We start from the raw sequence: 24,096 nt of genomic DNA, 5'->3' as shown, positions 1-24,096 counted from the left end.
CGGTCAGTCCGAGACGCATTTACTCTAAGGATTGAGTACAGGTCATCTAAGCAGGCAACATATTGTCCCTCTCTCGTCAGGTTGAGGTGGTGCGATCCTCTATCTAATCTCGACGGCATTTTTCATGACAGCAAATCATTGTAAAAAGTAATAACTTCCTATTTCTTTGAAAGCATCTGTGAAAATTTTCAATCTATTCACCATCACGTTGAAATACTTGATTGATGTCTGGTGTGTCATCCATGTTGATATTTTCCGTTTCATTTAAAAATTTGCGTCTGGGAAGATTTTCTTGTGTTTGGTTATGACACAAGCTTTGAAATGTTATTGCTCTTTTATCTTCAGTTCTCGGAGAACTGGCAGATGGTAATTAAACTTAACAAATCTACTGTAAAGCGGACATTTGAATCACGGTAGAATATCACAAGTTTGATAAATGTGTGAAGTATATGTAAGGAATGGTAATGGTTACTATTGACTATAGGGTCACTCTCGATCTGGGTACCATCTAAATGTACCCTGGGTACAAATTGATATATTAAATTGTACCCAGACTTCGGTAACCATGTCGTTTTGTACCCTGTCCATATCTAATTGTACCCATGGTTTTTTTTCTTGTTTTAATTTGCAGCGATAGACTTTTACGAATAGATATGGACAGGGTACAAAACGACATGGTTACCAAAGTCTGGGTACAATTTAATATATCAATTTGTACCCAGGGTACATTTCGATGGTACTCAGATTGAGAATGACCCTATCAGTGTTACTACAGTGATCCCTCGCTACAACTACCTTCGGGGTCCAAATAACTGATGAGCGTTATAGATGCATCAGCGGTTTAACGAAGGTCGTGTCGTAGGTGGTAGATGACCAATATAACAGCATACATGCTCTGCCTACCTAACACGATCTACGTTGCACGTTTCAGAAGTTATTTATGATTCATAGTGTAAAAAAAGAATTGATTGAGTATTAATCTGCACTTTAAAAACAACAACGCATCGTGTCCCTTCAGGTGAATAAGCAGATAGATCTATAACAAACTTGGTCAATAAAAGTATGAAATTTGATATAAAACATCACCGTTCTTGGTGTACCTGGACTATTGCTGGATTAGACTATTCCTGGACTATTGCTGGGATATTGCTCGATGTTGGACTAGACTATTGCTGGACTATTGCTGGACTATTGCTGGGATATTGCTGGGATATTGCTGGAATGGCATGAGGCCACTGGCAGATCCACTGCAGTCCTCCTGTTGTTATCACCTTATAATGTCAGCCTGAATCAGTTGGACTATTTCTGGACTATTGCAGGTCTATTGCTGGACTGTTGCTGGACTATTTCTGAACTATTGCTTGACTATTGCTTGACTATTGCATGACTGTTTCTGAGCTTTTGCTGGACTATTGCTTGACTATTGCAGGACTACTTCTGAATTATTGCTGGACTATTGCTGGACTATTTTTGAACTATAGCTGAACTATTGCTTGACTATTTCAGGACTATTTCTGAACTATTGCTGGACTATTTCTGAACTATTGATGGACTATTGCTGGACTATTGCAGGACTATTTCTGAACTATTGCTGGACTATTTCTGAACTATTGCTGGACTATTTCTGAACTATTGCTGGACTATTTCTGAACTATTTCTGAACTATAGCTGAACTATTGCTTGACTATTTCAGGACTATTTCTGAACTATTGCTGGACTATTGCAGGACAATTTCTGAACTATTGCTTGACTATAGCTGGACTGTTTCTGAACTATTGCTGGACTATTTCTGAACTATTGCTGGACTATTTCTGAAATATTTCCGAACTATTGCTGGACTATTTCTTGACTATTGCTGGCAGATCCAGAGGGGACTGTGAGTCGCAAGTCCTCCGGTTTTTATCACCTCATGTCAACCTGAATTTGTCCCTTCATGTGGTTTGCTTCAGGAGTTGGGTCGTGTACACCACCCCTTATTCAAATTACTGCCTCTGCCCCTGCCCACCCATCACCCAAAATACCTCCACCCAACCCTCAGCCACACCACAAAATTCTTATATCTTTCCATCCCCTAACATTTTCCTCAGTCCCTCCCAGCCGTTAACTTTCCCCACCTTGTCCCCCCACCCCCCCCCCCACCCTCCAACAACCCCCTCTCAACCCACACCCCACACCCCATACCCAATACACAGCCACTCAACCCCACGTCCACCTTAATTGAACTCCGCCCTCCTCCTCCCAGTCCCGCCATTTTGGATCAATCGAAGGAAATACTCAGTCTGTAAGTAAACCACTGCTTGAATCAATCAGTGAACACTATTGTCACATTGCTTATGTGTTATTTCAAGAGAAAAGAAAAAAAGAAAAAGAGACACTTCCTTAAAAGCACTGCACACCATAGCAATATAAAAAAGGTAAATGTTATTGAATTTATTTACCACTCAAATAATAAACCTGTCAAAAACAGACGAGAATCAATAGCAAAATATAATAATGAACCAAAAACATTAGCTAAAAAAACAACCTCTGACAATGTGATTGTTTTGGCTCAGAGCGAGCTGTCACAAAAGATGAAATATTTCTAATAAATCTGCGATATTACTCCAAGAAGAAGAGAGTCGTAAATTGCTTCTCCCGCTGGTCAAAGCTGTCAATCACGCGATATGTATTCCACTCAGGTTTCAATCACAGAAGTATTTGTCACAGACGAGACGTGTCAAGCGCAAAGAAAACACTCCGTAATGCGTTTATGTCGCATCAAGCACTCATAGTTATGAATTTATCATCTGAATTGCCGACACGGCAGCCAGATCAATATCAGTGAATTATTTAATCATAATACAATCTCACTTGATTGATGTATGTTATGACACGAACATCGTCGCGGAAATGACAATCCCGGTGTAGCATATGACACCTGCTTAAGCCTGTATCATCAAACACGCATTTGTCATAATAATAATTGGATATATTGATCAACGTTATACGAAAATGTTATTGTACAATATTCATCAATTATGAAAAGTTGTCAAAAACAGGAGAGAATTGATTTATGATGTCGATAATGATGACAAATTTTTCCATGATAAATAATATGAAAAAATGAATAGGTCCCGGGATGAATGAGATGATTAATGTTTGTTGTGAGTTATACCTGGAATTATGGGTCATATGCTGTGTATTAGACAATGGGGCTGGTTATTGATTTGTCGTAAATAATGTAGTTTGTCAGTAAGATATTTGTGATTCAATTTAGAAGATTATTCCAATATAATTATACTTGTATTTAATAACAACTTGCTGATAAGCATATTGATTTGGAGGGATGATGATGGTTGCAAGATAATGTCTAGTGCTGAAATAGAAGCAGAGAGATGAGATTTTATATGGAGAAAATAGGTAGAATTTTCCTTTATGAAATTTGAATTTGAATTAATATGAAATTAAGTTGAGGTGTGTGTATATAATTAATTGCTAATTAAGTTTTACTGTTGCCTATATTTTAAAGAAAAAGTCTTTCAGAAAATCTTGTGCCCCGTTCCTAAATGTGGTGTGAGTGAGTGAGTTGGGTTTAACACTGCTTTTAACAGTATTCCAGTAATATCGCGGCATGTCAGCTTAATGTGGGAGGAAAGCCCGAAGTAATGCAGGTCTCAGACGTTTACCACTTCGGTGAAACCCACGACCACTGGTATGGTGCTAACAAACCTAGAAACATAATTGTGGCGAACCGGGATTCGAACCCACAATCATAGGTTTCTGGTGTAGTCAAGGGACGCAACTCTGCACAGCGAATCGCGGCGCCATAGTCGACTGAGCCACCCATGCCCCCCTAAATGTGTTGATGTGATTGTGGTGCTACTACTGTTGTAAGTCTAGGTGTTCACCATCTTGACTCCTGAGAGTTTCTAGGGCTTTGGTCCAGCCCCACACTGAAGCACATGTAGCACATGTGCTGTCTCCTTAGGCAAGTGTCATTTTTCGTAATACGCTGTTCACCCAGCAGTGAATGGGTACCCGGTAGGATGGGATGGTAATGAGACTGTAACCTTCTAGTGCCTCACAGGCAACTGGGTTGCGTACTCCCCAGGGAGCTGAGAATGAAGATCGAGTTCACGCTGATCCATTGACCATGTTAGTAATGTATTATTATCATGTTAGGTTTGAGAGTCACAGTCGCAGCTAAACTCACTTGAAGGAATCATCATGACCAAGATGATGAAGACAGTGTAAGGAAAGTATGCAGCTACACAGGGATCTTTCTAGGATGACAAACTAAGCACATTAAGAAAATTTTGTTCAAAATTGGGACTTTCTTGAAAGTCTTAATTTTCATAAATTCAGGGTATTTTAATATTTCATTCAATGAAAAGACAAACTGCGCATTAAAGCCTCTTCCAGTTTATTGGTTCTGTTGTCAAATACAAGTCGCCTCTGCAATGTCAAAACATTAGTTAACAGAACTTGGCAATTTCTTTTATTCTAATTTTGAAATTTTTACTGACAATTGCTTCAGACTTGGGGTCCAATATCAGCGCAGCTCCAGATAAATCCCTGTTACTTTTTGTGAGACCAGAATCGCAAGATGCCATTTTAAAGATTACTTTCCTAAAAATTGTAATATCAGTATATCAACCTTCTAGTGGAATGTTGGGCGGTCAGGTGGCCTAGTGGTTAGTGGTTAGTGGTTAAAGCGTTCGCTTGTCACGCTGAAGACCCGGGTTCGATTCAAGACATGGGTACACCAATGGCTACTGCTAAAGTATGACATGTTATATTTTAACATAGGTTCAGATGTGTCTCGCCTCTGTTCTGTGTACCTTACTGCTAGCTATAGTCATCATAAAACAACGATCACTATATACAGGTGGTGGGGTAGGACAGTAGTTTGATTCCCCGCAGCGATACAATGTGTGAAGGTGGTGTTTGGTTTCTTCTGCCATGATGTTGCTTAAAAGTATTGCTGGAATATGGCTTGGAAATCTTGCTGGAATATTGCCTGCAAATCTTGCTGGAATATGGCTTGGAAATCTTGCTGGAATATGGCTTGGAAATATTACTGGAATATGGCTTGGAAATATTGCTGAAATGTGGCCTGGAAATATTGCTTGAATATGGCCTGGAAATATTGCTTGAATATGGCTTGGAAATATTGCTGGAATATGGCTTAGAAATATTGTTGGAATATGGCTTGGAAATATTGCTGGAATATGGCTTGGAATTATGCTGGAATATGGCTTGGAAATATTGCTGGAGTATGGCTTGGAAATATTGCTGGAAGATGGCTTGGAAATATTGCTGGAAGATGGCTTGGAAATATTGCTGGAATATGGCTTGGAAATATTGCTGGAATATGGCTTGGGGAAATTTATTGAAGTATTTGCCTGAGGAATATTGCTGGATTTATTGCTTCAGGAACATTGCTGGAACATTGTTTAGGGAGATTACTTGGTGAATATTGCAAGGGAATATTAGTAGGGGAATATTGTTGCAACATTGCTGGGGAATATTGGAGACTAATGAGAACCTACTGGTTTCAGCATGTGGCCTGGTTGGTTGTGTCATCATGTCTGGATATTCTGGATTGATGCTGTCATCAGCCTACACTGGATTATTTGGTGCCTGTTGTAAAAAAGCTTGGAATTGAAGTGACTCCCTCTCTCCTCATTATAATGCTCAGTGTTTAAAAAGGTATAAGTAGCACACTGTTAAATGTTTTATCAGCTTCTTTGTGTTACCACCAAGTGGTTGGTTGGTTCATTGTTTAACGCCACACTCAGCAATATTACAGCTATATTATTTTGTGGTCTGTAAATAATCGAGTCTGGACCAGACAATCCAGTGATTGATATCATGAGCATCAATTCATGCAATTGGGATCGTTGACATGTATCAACCAAGTCAGTGAGCCTGACCACCCGATCCTGTTAGTCACCTCTTACGACAAGAATGGGTTGCTGAAGACCTATTCTACCCCGGATCTTCCTCTGACCCTGCTATGATATTGACGCAAAGCTGTTCAAGTGCCATACAACCTCATTTTATTTGCTCATTCACTCACATCAGTTCATAGTAGCAGTTAACTACCTTAGTTTCATTCCTGTGTTAGTTTCATACCTGTGCTATTTTCATTACTACCACTGTTTCATGCCTGTGCTATTTTCATTACTACCACAGTTACATACCTGTGCTATTTTCATTACTACCACAGTTTCATACCTGTTCTATTTTCATTACTACCACAGTTTCATACCTGTGCTATTTTCATAACTACATTAGTTTCATGCCTGTGCTATTTTCATTACTACGCTAGTTTCATGCCTGTCCTATTTTCATTACTACCACAGTTTGATACCTGTGCTATTTTCATTTCTACCACAGTTACATTCCTGTGCTATTTTCTTTACTACCACAGTTTCATACCTGTGCTATTTTCATTACTACCAGTTTCATACCTGTGCTATTTTCATTACTACCAGTTTCATACCTGTGCTATTTTCATTACTACCACAGTTTCATGTCTGTGCTATATTCTTTACTACCACAGTTTCATACCTGTGCTATTTTCATTACTACGCTAGTTTCATATCTGTGCTATTTTCATTACTACCACAGTTAGATACCTGTGCTATTTTCATTACTACGCTAGTTTCATACCTCTGCTATTTTCATTACTACCACAGTTTCATGCCTGTGCTATTTTCATTAATACGCTAGTTTCATACCTGTGCTATTTTCATTACTACCACAGTTAGATACCTGTGCTATTTTCATTACTACGCTAGTTTCATACCTGTGCTATTTTCATTACTACGCTAGTTTCATACCTGTGCTATTTTCATTTCTACCAGTTTCATACCTCTGCTATTTTCATTACTATGCTAGTTTCATGCCTGTCCTATTTTCATTTCTACCACAGTTACATTCCTGTGCTATTTTCTTTACTACCACAGTTTCATGCCTGTCCTATTTTCATTTCTACCACAGTTTTATACCTCTGCTATTTTCATTACTACCACAGTTAGATACCTGTGCTATTTTCATTTCTACCAGTTTCATACCTCTGCTATTTTCATTACTACCACAGTTACATTCCTGTGCTATTTTCTTTACTACCACAGTTTCATGCCTGTCCTATTTTCATTTCTACCACAGTTTTATACCTCTGCTATTTTCATTACTACCACAGTTAGATACCTGTGCTATTTTCATTACTACGCTAGTTTCATACCTGTGCTATTTTCATTACTACGCTAGTTTCATACCTGTGCTATTTTCATTTCTACCAGTTTCATACCTCTGCTATTTTCATTACTATGCTAGTTTCATGCCTGTCCTATTTTCATTTCTACCACAGTTACATTCCTGTGCTATTTTCTTTACTACCACAGTTTCATACCTGTCCTATTTTCATTTCTACCACAGTTTTATACCTCTGCTATTTTCATTACTACCACAGTTAGATACCTGTGCTATTTTCATTTCTACCAGTTTCATACCTCTGCTATTTTCATTTCTACCACAGTTACATTCCTGTGCTATTTTCTTTACTACCACAGTTTCATGCCTGTCCTATTTTCATTTCTACCACAGTTTTATACCTCTGCTATTTTCATTACTACCACAGTTAGATACCTGTGCTATTTTCATTTCTACCAGTTTCATACCTCTGCTATTTTCATTACTATGCTAGTTTCATGCCTGTCCTATTTTCATTTCTACCACAGTTACATTCCTGTGCTATTTTCATTACTACCACAGTTTTATACCTGTGCTATATTCTTTACTACCACAGTTTCATACCTCTGCTATTTTCATTACTACCACAGTTAGATACCTGTGCTATTTTCATTACTACGCTAGTTTCATACCTGTGCTATTTTCTTTACTACCACAGTTACATACCTGTGCTATTTTCATTACTACCACAGTTTCATACCTGTCCTATTTTCATTACTACCAGTTTCATACCTGTGCTATTTTCATTACTACCACAGTTTCATGTCTGTGCTATATTCTTTACTACCACAGTTTCATGCCTGTCCTATTTTCATTTCTACCACAGTTAGATACCTGTGCTATTTTCATTACTACCACAGTTTTATACCTGTGCTATATTCTTTACTACCACAGTTTCATACCTGTGCTATTTTCATTACTTCCAGTTTCATACCTGTGCTATTTTCATTACTACCACAGTTTCATGCCTGTGCTATATTCTTTACTACCACAGTTTCATACCTGTGCTATTTTCATTACTACCACAGTTTCATACCTCTGCTATTTTCATTACTACCACAGTTAGATACCTGTGCTATTTTCATTACTACGCTAGTTTCATACCTGTGCTATTTTCTTTACTACCACAGTTACATACCTGTGCTATTTTCATTACTACCACAGTTTCATGTCTGTGCTATATTCTTTACTACCACAGTTTCATGCCTGTCCTATTTTCATTTCTACCACAGTTAGATACCTGTGCTATTTTCATTACTACCACAGTTTTATACCTGTGCTATATTCTTTACTACCACAGTTTCATACCTGTGCTATTTTCATTACTTCCAGTTTCATACCTGTGCTATTTTCATTACTACCACAGTTTCATGCCTGTGCTATATTCTTTACTACCACAGTTTCATACCTGTGCTATTTTCATTACTACCAGTTTCATACCTCTGCTATTTTCATTACTACCACAGTTAGATACCTGTGCTATTTTCATTACTACGCTAGTTTCATACCTGTGCTATTTTCTTTACTAACACAGTTTCATACCTGTGCTATTTTCATTACTACCACAGTTTCATACCTGTCCTATTTTCATGACTACCACAGTTTTATATGTGTGCTATTTCATTACTACATTAGTTTCATACCTGTGCTGGTTTCAATACTACACTAGTCTTATACTTGTGAAAGTTTCATTACTACGCTAGTTTCAATAATACACTAGTTTCATGCCTGTGATGAATACCTTATACTGTATTTTCATAGATATGATACTTTCATAGCTGTGTTAGTTTCATTATTCCTCCAGTTTCTGTTTTCTACCTGACTAGTTTCATATTCATGGCCCTACCATGTTTCCCCCTGCATCTGTTTGTATATAGGCCCAGTAGCTGTGTGTGTTTAGCTAGATGAAGAAGGAGTATGTTAAGTGTGGCTCTACCTGAGTGTGTTGTCGTGTTTTCTTGTGTGTCCGTGAGGTGTTTTGTGGTAGATTTGATACTTCCAACTCCTGGCATCTGGCTGTGTTTTGGTGCTTGTTATTTTGATGACTTCCAGTTATAACTCAAACATGGTTACGAACGTTTCAACTCATCGAGAAAAAACAACAACAAACATTATTCTCGGGTTTTCACAGTTACAGTGAACAAATAGTTTCTCTAATGGGAGATTTATTTTTGCTTATAAGTGTGTTTTGAACTTTCATGCAGCTTTTTCCGTCTTGGCGTTGGAATATCATAGAGAACCAAGCTATTCAATTAGCGTACATGTGAATATCATCGGCAAAATCCCCACTGCACAGGAAGTCAGTACATCTGTTTCTCTTTGTTTGGAGAGTTACAAATTCTTTTTATCTTTAACATCTATCTCGATACTTTTTCTTCTGCGGGGATATTTCAACTTTGAATGGTGAAAATGAAGTTTATGCACCTGCTAAATATTTGCAAAAATTTGCAGCTTTGTTTTGGCAGAGGAGAGCATCTGAGGCCGAGATTCCCACTGTGTAATCTAATCCACGAGATAATCTGTTCAAAAGCTTTGATGTTCTAATATATACCAGTGTTATTTCCAGCTCCCCTAGGGCCAAATTTCCCAGTTGTGATAAAAAATAAATAGTCCTAATTTGTCAAGGGGGGGCTGTGTGAGCTTTGATAATCTACAGATGGTGGGGGCTTCGCCATTTTCACCGGAACCTCACCAGCATTTAACAAGAATGTTGCAAGTTGATATTATTACTCCGCAAAAAGATAAAAGCCTTCTAAAGGCCATATAATTTCCAGGCTGTTTGGAAATGAAAAATGTGTTTAGAATTATTGTAGTCAAGAACAGGTTTTGATTATGCAACTTGAGAGCTTCCTAAGAAATCCGGTCTTTTGATAAACTTTCGCCTTTCTTACATATGGTGAAGTATTCCCATTCTTTTACATATTGTTTCAGATATTGTTGTCTTTGAAAAATGTTTTAATGACTTGCAGAATGGCTTCACTTTCCTCAGTGCATTAAGTGTAAACATTTGATATTTGTATTTAGCCATATGGTCATGACTTCATGTGTGAGGAATTCTCTCTCAATGGAAGACGAATACAACGAAACATGTGAGAGTAGCCATACGCACCTGGGTGCTCTTTTGATAAAAAAAGTAAACTTTTCACATTTATGTTAACAAATCTATATTAATGCTTTAACATAATGGGCTGTAATTGTTTCAATATGGTATTGTGGGCAATGCACGAGTGTAAAGTGTTCTCCTGATTCAGTTGAACAATTACATTTCTCATGCAGGCAGTTTAAAAAAGTTTTTGTTATTTTATGTTAAAATATTAAATTTTAAATTAATATGTTTCTTATATATATAAATAAAAATTAAAAAGTTCAATAAACATGAGACTAAATTATATAGATACAATTAAACATCGAATGTGCATTTGTATTAGATAGCTTTCGCTTTTCAACATTAGTAAATTTGTGAGTAATGTACCTTTAAAGAAGGATTGCAGGTAAAAAAAATGGAGAGAAATGGAGTTCTCTCCCTTTGCTAGGGTCTCTCTCTTTCTGTGTGTGTGTGAGAGATTTGAGAAATTTACTTAAAATTGATTTTCTTTCTAGTCTGGCTTGTTTACAATTAAAGTAAGTTCTCACAACGTAAGTGAGAATTTGCTGGTCTGTGGTCGCAAGACACCTGTGTGAGGTGGTTCATCTACCACAAGCATCCTTATGCTTAGCTTTTGTTTAAGCCATATAATAATAATGAAAGTCTGTTATAGTTATTTAATCAATACTAATGCAGGAATACTTTTTAGGAGAAAGAATTACACCATTGGCCTTACTAAAGGTGGAGGAGGACAAGGTAGGATACGAGCCCTGTTTTGCCTGGGTAGAAATTGTTAAATGTTAATGGATAACTATATATGAAATATTGTTATGAAAAGTATCAGACATCTTCAAATGGATGACAACAAGCATTGTTTCTTTCTTACACTTGCAGTTTGTGGACTTCAAACAAGATCAAATGAATGTACTGATTTCATGTACTTCTAGAAAATATTTAAAAATGAAAGATTTGTTTGTTTGTATGTTGTTTAATGCTGCACTCAGCAATATTCCAGCTATATGACAGCGGTCTGTAAATAATCAAGTCTGGACCCGACAATCCAGTGATTGACATCATGAGCATCGATCCACATAAATTGGACACGATGACATGCATGAACCAAGTCAACGAGTCTGACCACCCGATCCTGTTAGTCACATCTTATGACAAGCATGGGTTGCTGAAGACCTATTCTAACCTGGATCTTCACAGGTCACATATGAAAGAGCTGTGACCTATATGAGCTTTTTAACCATATGCTTTAACTGGTTTGATCTGCAATGTTCAAAGATGTTCAAATACACAAAATGCTTCCTGGGACTATTATATCAGCCTTTTTTTAGACAATTTAGCCTTCAGTAACCCAATTTAGCCTTCAATGACACAATTTAGCCTTCACTGACAAATTAGCCTGCAGTGACCCAATTTAGCTTTCAATGACACAATTTAGCCTCCTCTGAAGAATCAGCCTTCAATGACACAATTTAGCCTTCACTGACACAATTTAGCCTTCACTGACACAATTTAGCCTTCAATGACACAATTTAGCCTTCACTGACACAATTTAGCCTTCAATGACACAATTTAGCCTTCAGTGACACAATTTAGCCTTCAATGATGCAATTTAGTCTTCAATGATTCAATTTAGCCTTCAGTGACACATTTCAACCAACCATTATGCAATTTAGCCTTCATTGACACAATTTAGCCTTCAATGATGCAATTTAGCCTTCATTGACACAAGTTAGCCTTCAGTGACACAATTTAGCCTGTAATGACACACGTTAGCCTTACTTAGACATTTAGTGTTATCAGTCTGAAACACACAAGTGGTGAAATTCTCAGTGTAATTTATTTATTCATATGACCACATCTGATAACTTTCTGAAAGATGTCTGATGGTTCTGTTCATATCTTAACTCAAGCTGGTCCCTTGGATCACAACTGGCCTTTACTGTGCCTTGTCCTTTGACATATATTTAGGGAGAATGATGATATATATTGTTTTTCAAGTGGATATCAATCAGTGTTCATATCATATTTTACGTGTGGTGGTTTCTACTACTCAAAAGAAGTTAAAGAACATCTGATTCTTTCATATAACTATGACTTCCTGGTATCTGTAATACATCTGGTACATATGACTTCCTCTGTCACCAGGTACATATGACTTCCTCTGTCACCAGGTACATATGACCTCCTCTGTCACCAGGTACATATGACTTCCTCTGTCACCAGGTACATATGACTTCCTCTTGTATCTATTATTCCACCCCTCTGTCACCAGATACATGTGACTTCCTCTGTCACCAGATACATATGACTTCCTCTGTCACAGGTACATATGACCTCCTCTGTCACCAGGTACATATGGCTTCCTCTAGTATCTATTATTCCACCCCTCTGTCACCAGATACATGTGACTTCCTCTGTCACCAGATACATATGACTTCCTCTGTCACAGGTACATATGACCTCCTCTGTCACCAGGTACATATGACTTCCTCTGTCACAGGTACATATGACCTCAACTGTCACCAGTTACATATGACTTCCTCTGTCACCAGGTACATATGACTTCCTTGTGTATCTATAATTCCACCCCTCTGTCACCAGGTAAATAGACTTCCTCTGTCACCAGGTACATATGACTTCCTCTAGTATCTATTATTCCACCCCTCTGTCACCAGATACATAAAACTTCTTCTGTCACCAGGTACATATGACTTCCTTGTGTATCTATTATTCCACCCCTCTGTCACCAGGTAAATATGACTTCCTCTGTCACCAGGTACATATGACTTCCTCTAGTATCTATTAGTCCACCCCTCTGTCACCAGATACATAAAACTTCTTCTGTCACCAGGTACATATGACTTCCTTGTGTATCTATTATTCCACCCCTCTGTCACCAGGTAAATATGACTTCCTCTGTCACCAGGTACATATGACTTCCTCTAGTATCTATTATTCCACCCCTCTGTCACCAGATACATATAACTTCTTCTGTCACCAGGTACATATGACTTCTTCTGTCACCAGGCACATATGACTTCATCATGTATCTATTATTCCACCCCTCTGTCACCAGGTACATATGACTTCCTCTGTCACAGGTACATATGACTTCTTCTGTCACAGGCACATATGACTTCCTCGTGTATCTATTATTCCACCCCTCTGTCAACAGGTACATATGACCTCCTCTGTCACAGGTACATATGACTTCTTCTGTCACCAGGCACATATGACTTCCTCGTGTATCTATTATCCACTCCTCTGTCACCAGGTACATATAACTTCTTCTGTCACCAGGTACATATGACTTCCTCAAGTATCTATTATTCCACCCCTCTGTCACCAGGTACATATGACTTCTTCTGTCACAGGTACATATGACTTCCTCTTGTATCTATTATTCCTACCCTCTGTCACCAGATACATATAACTTCTTCTGTCACCAGGTACATATGACTTCCTCTAGTATCTATTATTCCATCCCTCTGTCACCAGATACATGTGACTTCCTCTGTCACCAGGTACATATGACTTCCTCTAGTATCTATTATTCCATCCCTCTGTCACCAGATACATATGACCTCCTCTGTCACCAGGTACATATGACTTCCTCTGTCACCAGGTACATATGACTTCCTCTTGTATCTATTATTCCACCCCTCTGTCACCAGATACATGTGACTTCCTCTGTCACCAGATACATATGACTTCCTCTGTCACAGGTACATATGACCTCCTCTGTCACCAGGTACATGTGACTTCCTCTAGTATCTATTATTCCACCCCTCTGTCACCAGATACATATAATTTCGTCTGTCACCAGGTACATATGATTTCCTCTTGTATCTATTATTCCACCCCTCTGTCACAGATACATATAACTTCCTCTGTCACCAGGTACATATGACTTCCTCTGTCACCAGGTACATATGACTTCCTCTGTCACCAGGTACATATGACTTCCTCTGTCACCAGGTACATATGACTTGCTCGGTATCTATTATTCCACCCCTCTGTCACCAGGTACATATGACTTCCTCTTGTAATCATTAATCCATAGAATTGATAACAAGTAAACCATTAATCCTGGATATTGATAAACAAGTTAACCATTTGTTCAATATCTATCAATAAGTATTTACCCATTAATAACAATATTGTCATTTATTATACTTATTGCAATTGTTTGGAGATATCTGGGAATATTGCTTAGGGATATGAAGTATTACATTTCTGATATCCATCATAACATCTTCCAACTTTAGGGTATTTTATAACAGGATATTTCATCAGACATAACCTTCTATACAGTATATGCTTTTATTTCACTTACCCAAGTCTTTCCTGAATTATCTTTTTAGATGATCTAACCTTTTCATGATCAATTCATTTCTTTTCTCTTCTTTTTCCCCCCTGGTGTAGTGAGGAAGGCAGACTGCAGGAATAGCTGTGGGCCCGGGCTATATGTATAGAATAGCTTGAATGATACATCTAAATGACTTCTTTTCATGATTACAGACGAACCCCAACACATTTGCTAACCACAGCTGAGAACCAACATTAATAATTCCCTGCATATGTCTACCCAAATGCTTATTACTGATTAATTAGAAACAGTTTGCTAATTACACACATTGAATGTGATGGCATCATGAACTAATACCAATCTAATGGTGGCCGACATGATCTCTCAAAGTCGTCTCGTAACGATGTCTGAATAGGCCACGCAGTGTACATTTTTCTTCGTTCTTTGGAGAGCGATAAAAAAAATTCCAGTCTTTCTCTCGGCTCGTTAGCACATGCAGAAAAACTGACTTATGAACGCAGCATGTATATTTGACTGTATGGCCGTCGAGGGACTTTCGTTTTTATTCACACATTTCATATTTACAACATGCCCTCGCGCCCTCCGATTCCCCATTTCTCTGTAACAAGTCCGAGTGGCCGCTATTGATTCTGACAGCACATTTAGACTATGAATTCACTAAAATAGCATAGCATACAGAAACTTGCTTTGTCAAGGAACAAGGGAAATTAGACCGGGAGCCATACTACCATAGACATACATATCATTCCTTTGGAGTCTACTTTGCTTGTCTCAAATATTCCTCCATTCCCCTATCCCGGGTCTACTTGTATGAACAATATCGATTGCAATCATATATATATCAATTGTATGAAATTCGTTTTTCGTAGAATAAAATTCTACATACTGATACGTATTTTGTGTTGGAAATATTGAAATGCAAAAAATATGTTATTATATCATATGAATAAGAAATATTATTTAATATCATATCTACAATATATGTATCTAATGTCCCTTATTTAAAGAACAAAATAAATATGAATAATAAATATTGTGTATTAGTTTATTTTTTTAGCAAATTATAATCACTTTTGTATTTCTTTCCCTTATATTTATGGACAGCACAGGCTTGAGTGAATTTTAATTTTTCTGCTGTGTTCATATTTGTAATATTGATTAATTGCATTTTATGATTTTCACCAAATATAACTAGACATTAAGAAGCCAACATGTATGTGAATTATTAATTTAATTAATGATGTATTGTTACTGCCAGAGGTTCCTTTTTTCAGAAAATAGGGAAGTTTATTTCAATGGCAAGATAATATCTGTCATATGTATTATTAATGTGTAATTAAGTTAATCACTAACTCCTGTCAAACCCCTGAGTGTTATATCGAGAAGGAAATCAACCAACTGAACCCGCAAGAATGATTTTTATAACCTTAATCGTAAAAATGTATTGTAAATGTACCCAATTCATGAAAGCCTTCTGAGATTTTCCAACATGGAACAGCCAGGTACACACCATGCTGACCTTGTAATAATACATTTGGAATGACAGTGTTTCTGTTACAAAGAGTGACCAGATTATACAGTTCCTCATGATATTCTGAAAGCGTGAAAGTTGAATACTTTCAATACCTAATGGTGGAAATGCCTTGAAAGTTGCCCCTCCGTCCCTGTTTTTGAATCTTCCCGAAGTTATTTTCCCTCCCCATATCGGCTGCCTCCATCCCTCCATCCTCCCCCTTCATCCCGATTTACATCCCTCCCCAAACTATTACCCTCCTGCCCAATTTCACCTCCCCCCCCCCCCCCCCCCCACATTTACCACTTGTTGCCCCTCCCTGTCAAACAGCCACCTGACCCCCCTCTCTTTGGGTCTACTACTCCACCCAATATGTTCGTCTCTGCCCCTCACTCCAACAGACTACATCCAATCATCTTTAGGAACCTTCCCTTACCCCCTCTCTCTACCCTTCACATCTACCTATCTGTCAGCCCTGCCCCACACTCCCTCCCGACTACACCAATCCAGCTTTAACCTTACCCCCTCCGACACCCCCTCTAGTTCCTTCCCCACATTTGACATATGCAAGTGATATATTGTAAATAGAAGCAGATTTCTTCAAGTTGGGGAGCAGGTATTGTAAGGCGAGGTGTAACAGGCAATAATTAACATGAAGCTATTGAATTTCATCATAGAAAACTAATCCCAAATGTGTACTGTATAAATGACACCTGCTCGCCCTTACTAAAGACATGCACAATTTGCAACATTATTTATGACAATGCACTGCAAAAGGGTCTTCCCCTTTTTTACTTTCTTTTTATAAAATTGGATTTGTGACAAAGACAAATAAACTCTGGATTCGAATCAACAACTTAGCAAAGACAAGTCGCCTTCGTCACCGTGGGAACAATCAAAATGAGGCACGGATGCTGCTCGTTTTTGTCTCGGCATATCTGCGCTTCTACCGAGTGTCATGTGATCACTCAAGTCTTACATGAAGACCCGCTTCTTTACCTTGTGATATGACCAACTATAAATTTCCCATTTCACTGATGTTAACACAAACTTAGATTTCAAATAAATCTCGTAAAGGCTGGTAACGAGGCCCGCCAAGTCACTCCGTCACCGGACCGTGTGAGCTTACTACGTCTCATCCCGCGACATTTATGGATGTGATGTGCCATGTTAATTTTAATAAATTGTCATGGACATTAGTACATCAATCTCGCCCCATGTAGGTTTCAGAGTTACATGTTAAACATTATATTCCAAAAACCAACCTGGCAAGTCAGGCCAGTTTTTTAGCAAGAATAACAGATTATGCCGCTTAGCATTTTGTCAGGTGTCGCATAAGTTGACATATCGGAACAAGATAGAGGCAGGCACATAAAGAATCTCTTATTAAAAATTTCTTTGAACTTGTCTGCTTCCTATGGGAAAAAAGAGGAAGGAAGAAGATAGAATTTGAGGAGTGTCGTGAGAAAGTGATGGGGCTAAGATCAGTGAAAAACTCTGTTTGATGTCAATCAGGGGTCCAGTGATTGCTCATTCCATCTTCGCTCACCTGTAGGATGCTATCAATTATACCTTTGGTCTCGGAGGAAAAAAAACTCATTTCAGTTGTGGAAAAAAATAACAGAATGAGGTCTGTTATAATCCCCAAGTTCAAATATATGGTTCTGTTAAATCTTTTGAAATTCTCCTAATTCATTTTCTCATATTTATCTTTTATCTGTTACTTATATTATATTATATTTATTTAGAATGAAATCCATTGTTGTCATTACCTACTTGTCATAGGATTGTCTTGTTTTGTAAGTGTTAAGCAAGTTGGTATTTTAGAGACAGATATAGAATTGGTAACTTTGTACATTTTGTAAACTTTAATTTACCAGTTTGCCACCTTTTGAAAAAAAAAGTAATTTTTTTCAGTCTGTTGACCGTGATGTCGGGAGCTGGTAAGACCGTATTTCGGACATTCAATGGATTTTTTAATTTTCAGGTATGAAAAGCCAAATAAACGACCCTAAACGCGTTTGTTTGACATGCATATATTTACCGTCGGGGCCCATCACTGAATTCAGCCTCAGATGATTGGATTTGGCTAAAAACTTTCTTCCTGAAGGCTAACTAGTTATTAAAAGTACGTAGTGTTTTCTTAATGACTAGGTGTATGGTCTTGTAGAGAACGATCCATCTGCGTGAAGGATCACCCCTAACTTGCTATCATACTGGCACTGTTGGCTCATCGCTTCTTGTCTTCTTCACACCTAGAATTTCTTCATCAGGGACTCAGCTTGGGCTGAATCCGCTTGCCTTCCATTGCAACATGCTCAATCTTTTTTCAACAATCAATAAACACAGAACGTTCTTCTGTCCCCCTCTTTTTTCCTTGTGGGGTCGGAGTTTAGTAACCCCCTGCTTGTTTGTTGTGAGCTTTGCTGGGTTTGTCCGCGGTTGACCCGGGAGCCCTTTGAGAGGGGGTGATTGCTCTTAAAGGTCTTAGTAGGGAGATTTGTGTGAATTTGTAATTCTTGGGATAACCTTCACATTTCACGGCTTGGTGAAATAAAATGATAGTGTGATGTGTTTGGGGAGGGAATGCTATGGTTGTCACCCTAAGGAAAATTGGGGGGGAGGGGGAGAGGGGGGTTAGGATGTCGGGGCCGAAATGACAGCCAGGGGGGGTACGGATGTGCCATCTTCCCACAGTGGTTCTGATGGTTGAGATGTATTTGAAATATGTGTGTCCCAACCCAAATCTTGTCCTCTCATTCTATGAAGCCTATATCCTGTTTAATATTGTGTATGTGTGCTTTGGCTGTGACCCTATTGTCTCTGGGAGGGGCGGGCGAAGACTAACACCGACTCAAATCATATTTCACCTTCCTCCTCCCCTCATGGGCTGTGGGAAAATCTATTGTTCAAACACACTCCTCTGCCCCACCGACGGGCTTATAGTGGGTTTGCCAAACCGGCCATATTGGTACATGTAAACCGAAGCTCCAAGATGATCAGCAATTTCAATACCAAATTTCTTTGTTCAAAGAACTTCACGGCAAAAAAATCGACACTTTTTTTCTGACATTTAGACACAACAAACAGATTTGAAGTTCATCTCGGGCTTTTTACAATTTTCTATCCACCTTTGTATGGTTTTTTTCTTGGAAGATATTTCCATAGGCGATTTGTATCTTAAAAGTCCCCCATGGGTGTTGTAGTCAAGCACAACATCAGATGTTGTCCAAGTTGCCAACTCGTGAATACATTGCCATAGTGGCGAATAGCGATGATATTTGTACTCGTCAAATTAAGCACAACTGCCATACCAAAAAACATTCGTGGAATAAACGCTTCAAAGAAATTATTCCCCAAAGTGCAATTTATACTTTCATTCTTCCAGAAAGCATTTCATAATATAAATGTCACTTGCTTCTGTTAAACATTTTTAGGACGATTATGTCCAAAATTGTTTAAACACGTTAAAAAAATTATAATAGATCATTGATATTGTTTTTAGACAAAGATCAAATAATCGAATAAGTTTTTTTAGACATTGAATCAAGTTGTCTCCCCTTGTCTATACAAGCTGATGGTGTTGTAAGTGTCGGTTTTGAGAAATGTCGATTTAATTCTGACAACCTTATCTTGTGGAAGGGGATGACATTGAAGTTATTTGACACTGCCCACTATATGGGGCTTTTTAAATTAATATCATTTTTTTACAGCATGAATGACACATATATGTGTATTATTGATGAGCTTGTGTTGAAGATATCATATTGTGTCAACCAACCAACTCACTTTAATGTTATTTATACAAACTTTGCACACAATATATTTAGTTTACAGAACTGCAATATTTCTTGGAATGGGTAAACATTAATATTCTCAGTTTTATTTGCATGGTGGCCAAGACGTTTGAAATGTGAGAAATATGACATTACAAAATACATCAACCTCGTAACTCTCATTTTCTTTTCATGGATTATTTTATACCTGTTTGATAGTATAAATGATTTAGTACTTGGCTCTTTCAAGTGTCAGTTTCTGCTGAAACTTTGTGAGATTTCAGTTTATCGCCAACAGTAACCATTACCATCATTATCAATATTGAGATTGTCATTTTTTTGGATGGGGACATTTTCAAAAAAGATAATGTTGACCTCAGGGTTGTGTGCCATGAGAAACATACATTAGTAGGTTATTTGTTGAACAGCGTTGTTTGAAGCAGGTTCAGTGTAAGCTGTCGACATCAAAGGCTGGAACTAACCAATGAAAGTGATGCTTTGTGATCAAGACATATCCTTCTCTCTGATTAGCTGTAGTGTTGGAACGAAGGTGCTGATCGGGGGGATTCTCCATCACATTGAATATGTCTTTGAAAATATCAAAGTTTGAGTGATTTTGGATTTTAAGTTTGTTACATGACAAATTAACTTATTCTTGTAGACCTCAGGGACAGACCACCACCCACCAAGAAAATCTACTGGACAGGGATTTACGTTGGTTTAAATGCTGGATACTCTTTAATGAATTTTTAGGGTCCAGTGTATTAAATTGGGGGTCCCAGGGTTACCACTATACCAACAGCGAACACCATACAGACAATGTGTGATGCTGTATGTTTCTTTCAAAAACTGAAATTATTGATTGATCAAAAGTCTGACCTGGGCTGTGTGAACATTGTATTCTGATCAGAACAGAAATATCAGATAAAGGATTATGTTTCAATATATTTATTGCAACATCCATATTTTTGCATCCAATGTGGCTCACAGTGGGAATAATTTACATCCTTTCGTATATCTTATACGTGTAGGATTCAATATCTTGTGTCTGGTAAAGCCCTAAATGCAAGATCAGTTTTTATAAATTTCAGTAACGTGTTATACCTTCATATTACACATTTTTCACTTGTAGCTCTTTCATCCTGATAAAGGTCCACAAAATAAGGACACTGACATTCATATTTTCCTCTAGCCATGTGGACCACTTTTATTTCATGCTTTCTGATTAATTACAGGACTCAACCCCAAAAGTACAAGAATCTGTACTTTACTCAGAAAGTGTAATCCCAAATATAACATTTGTTACATTTGACCACTTTCTAAATGGCATTGTGTATTCACAGCTTTCGGCCATGGGAGCCGTGCTAAATTACACTTGTCAGAGGGGTACTCATAGTACTTGATCTAGACTACCAGTTGTCGGACTTTCATTTTTGTGGAAGCCTCGGTGGCTGAGTGGGTTAGATCGCTGACTTTGCCTCACTGGCAAGTGTGGGTTCGAATCCCGGACAGGACTCAAAACAAAAAAGTTCGAGAATCTGTACTTTAAGAAGAAAGTGTTATCCCAAATAGAACATTCGTTACTTTCTGATTACTGTCTACTGGAATTTATCTAGCTGACCATTTGTGTAACTCTAGCTTCTTAACAAATTGTACAATCGCCAGATTTGTCTCACTTGTATTTTACATGATAGACAACAAGCATAATAACCATTCACTCTTCTTTTTCGATCATGGGGCGGTCGGGTAGCCTAGTGGTTAAAGCGTTCGCTCGTCACGCTGAAGACCCGGGTTCGATTCCCGACATGGGTACAATGTGTGAATCCCATTTCTGGTGTCCCCCGCCGTGATATTGCTGGAATATTGCTAAAAGCGGCGTAAAACCATACTCACTCACTCACTCAATCATGTGTTCTAGCCTTGTGGGTAAAGTGTTCACTGGGGTTTGATTCTCCACTTGGGTATGATGTGTGAAGCCATTTTTGGTGTCACCTGACATGATCTTGCTGGAATATTGTGGCATGAAACCTTCCTCACTCACTTATCCAAAACTGGCTTCTTACACAGGAGTAATGCTTGGGTGCGATCAAGCCATGAAATGTCCCTTCCATGAAAATGCAGCACAATGTTTTGCAGAAATTTGTGATGTCATCAGTTACCATGACATCACAATCAAATGATGTCACTAATCTCTCTGCCACAGAAGCTGGTTAGCTGTATGTATTCATTCAAGATCTAGACACGGTCGTTACTGTTTACAAACTGAGGAAATTGGAAGAATTGTTTCAGATGGTAAATATAGAATCTGACCTTGGTGTCTTTTGATATCAGATATATCAACACAAGTCTAAAATAAACAAGCCACAAAGTTTTAAACTTTTATCAACTTGTGTTGATATATATATCAAAAGACACTGAGACTGGATTATCTATATGCATGGTTGTGCTCCATGGAATTCATTTGGACTTATAATTCTAAATATAAATTTATAAAGTCAGTCTTTCTATAATTTCCTCATTTCTTAACAACAGATGGTAATTCAAGACAGGTCTTTGGTAAATTATATATGCTGGTAATTAATTGCAGTTTTAAGATTCATTTTATTTTTAAGCCTGAGGAAGAAATATATGGAAGCCTTTTGGGGCTATTTGTTTTTTTCTTGAAATTTCTAGATACTACATTAAAATTTCAAGATGCATATGTTGATATTTCTAGATAATGATCTTGAAATTTCAAGATAACGAATTGAAAGTTTAAAGTTTTTAACGTGAACTTCAACTTGTCATTTTGAAATTTCAACAAAAAGAGAAAAAAACAAACAAGTGGCCCTTAAAGGCTTTTGTAGAAGTATTATATGATTTCAAGTATTTTGGGGAACAGCCTTTTTTATTTTTAAAACTTTTTCAGACTACCACCCATCAACCCCAGAATATCAAATGGCTGTCCCAGATGTATGAATGCGTACTGTCGAGAAGGTTTGTCAGCTTACATTTTGTCTTTTCTCAACATAGTTGCTATATAAATTGATTATCTAGATTCATGTGCACCTAGATTTTCTTTACAAAAATTCAATGCCTCAGAGATATTCACACCAGGATCTTTGTCACATGAAAAAGAACAAAGCACTGACAAAATGGAAGTGACAAAAGCAGTTCTTATCAAAGAATATTATTTGCTTTAAATTTGGTTTGGAATTGAACATATTTACTATTTAACTTCTTATCTCAAGAATATCGTCAAAGAAAGTGATGGAAGACATGGCTGGAAGCACAATGTATTAAAATACAGATTGATGCATGTCAGCATCTTCATGCTCAAAAAGATAAATATCCTTGACAAAACTTTTTGTATTACAAAATATAAGAATACACTTTTAACACTTGAAGGATCTGGGAAAGTCATTTAGACTCCCTATTGCTCATAAACTGTATTCTTAGAATTCTGCACTTGAACATTCGTAGAGTAAAAGAAATGAGTTATGGTTTCAAATTTACAAGTATACTCCCGATTTGTCTAATTTACAATATTGCACCAGAGTCAACTCATCATAAATCCCCAACTTGGTAAATGCATTACGTTCTGCCTTGACCAGCGCCTTGTTATCCTCGCCCCCAGAATGTTAAACAGATTACCTCCCTTACTGACATAGGGGGCGCCCCTGTGATACATGAAGCAGCCATTGTGATGTATGGTTTGACCAGAAGGGTGTAGCAATGGGGAACATGTTAAATTCATTATTGGGAGGATTTTGACCAGATAGATGTCGTGGAAATGTGGAAACGTAGCATGTGGAAATTCAACCTGTCTGTGCCCTGAAATGAAGATGTTTCCAGAATTTGGTTATTTAAAGACTGGCTGTATGGCATCTGTTTTTGTCGAACCTTTTGATCATCAATAAAACTGACCTTTCTTCAGACAATATTGAGGAAAAGTCATCTTTGAAGGCATTTTATATGCATTTTGATAAATACATCACGTTTATGTGGTACTATATCAATGTTTTGAAATTTTAAGGATGATGACAGATTTGGAACTGCAAGAAAATCTTTCCAGTGAAAGTTTTTGAGTGAATGAGTGCAAATACATAAACATATTGCTATAGCAATGCATCACATGTCATCATGAGGATTTGCATAA

At 37.7% G+C, this 24,096-nt stretch overlaps 1 protein-coding gene across 1 annotated transcript in view; it reads left to right on the top strand.

Moving 5' to 3' along the window:
- The window catches only part of LOC139454056 (zinc finger protein 64-like), a 210,099-nt gene that overhangs the window by 159,728 nt on the left and 26,275 nt on the right, over positions 1–24,096 (top strand). The window contains exon 11 of the transcript XR_011652432.1: positions 22,867–22,934. The gene's annotated coding sequence lies outside the window, so the exon portion shown is untranslated. The remainder of the gene's footprint in view (positions 1–22,866; positions 22,935–24,096) is intronic.

Source organism: Haliotis cracherodii, unplaced genomic scaffold (genome assembly GCF_022045235.1).
Source record: "Haliotis cracherodii isolate W230 unplaced genomic scaffold, xgHalCrac1.p SCAF_10, whole genome shotgun sequence".
Classification (NCBI taxonomy): Eukaryota; Metazoa; Mollusca; class Gastropoda; order Lepetellida; family Haliotidae; genus Haliotis; species Haliotis cracherodii.
This window is presented reverse-complemented; position numbering and strand designations above follow the sequence as displayed.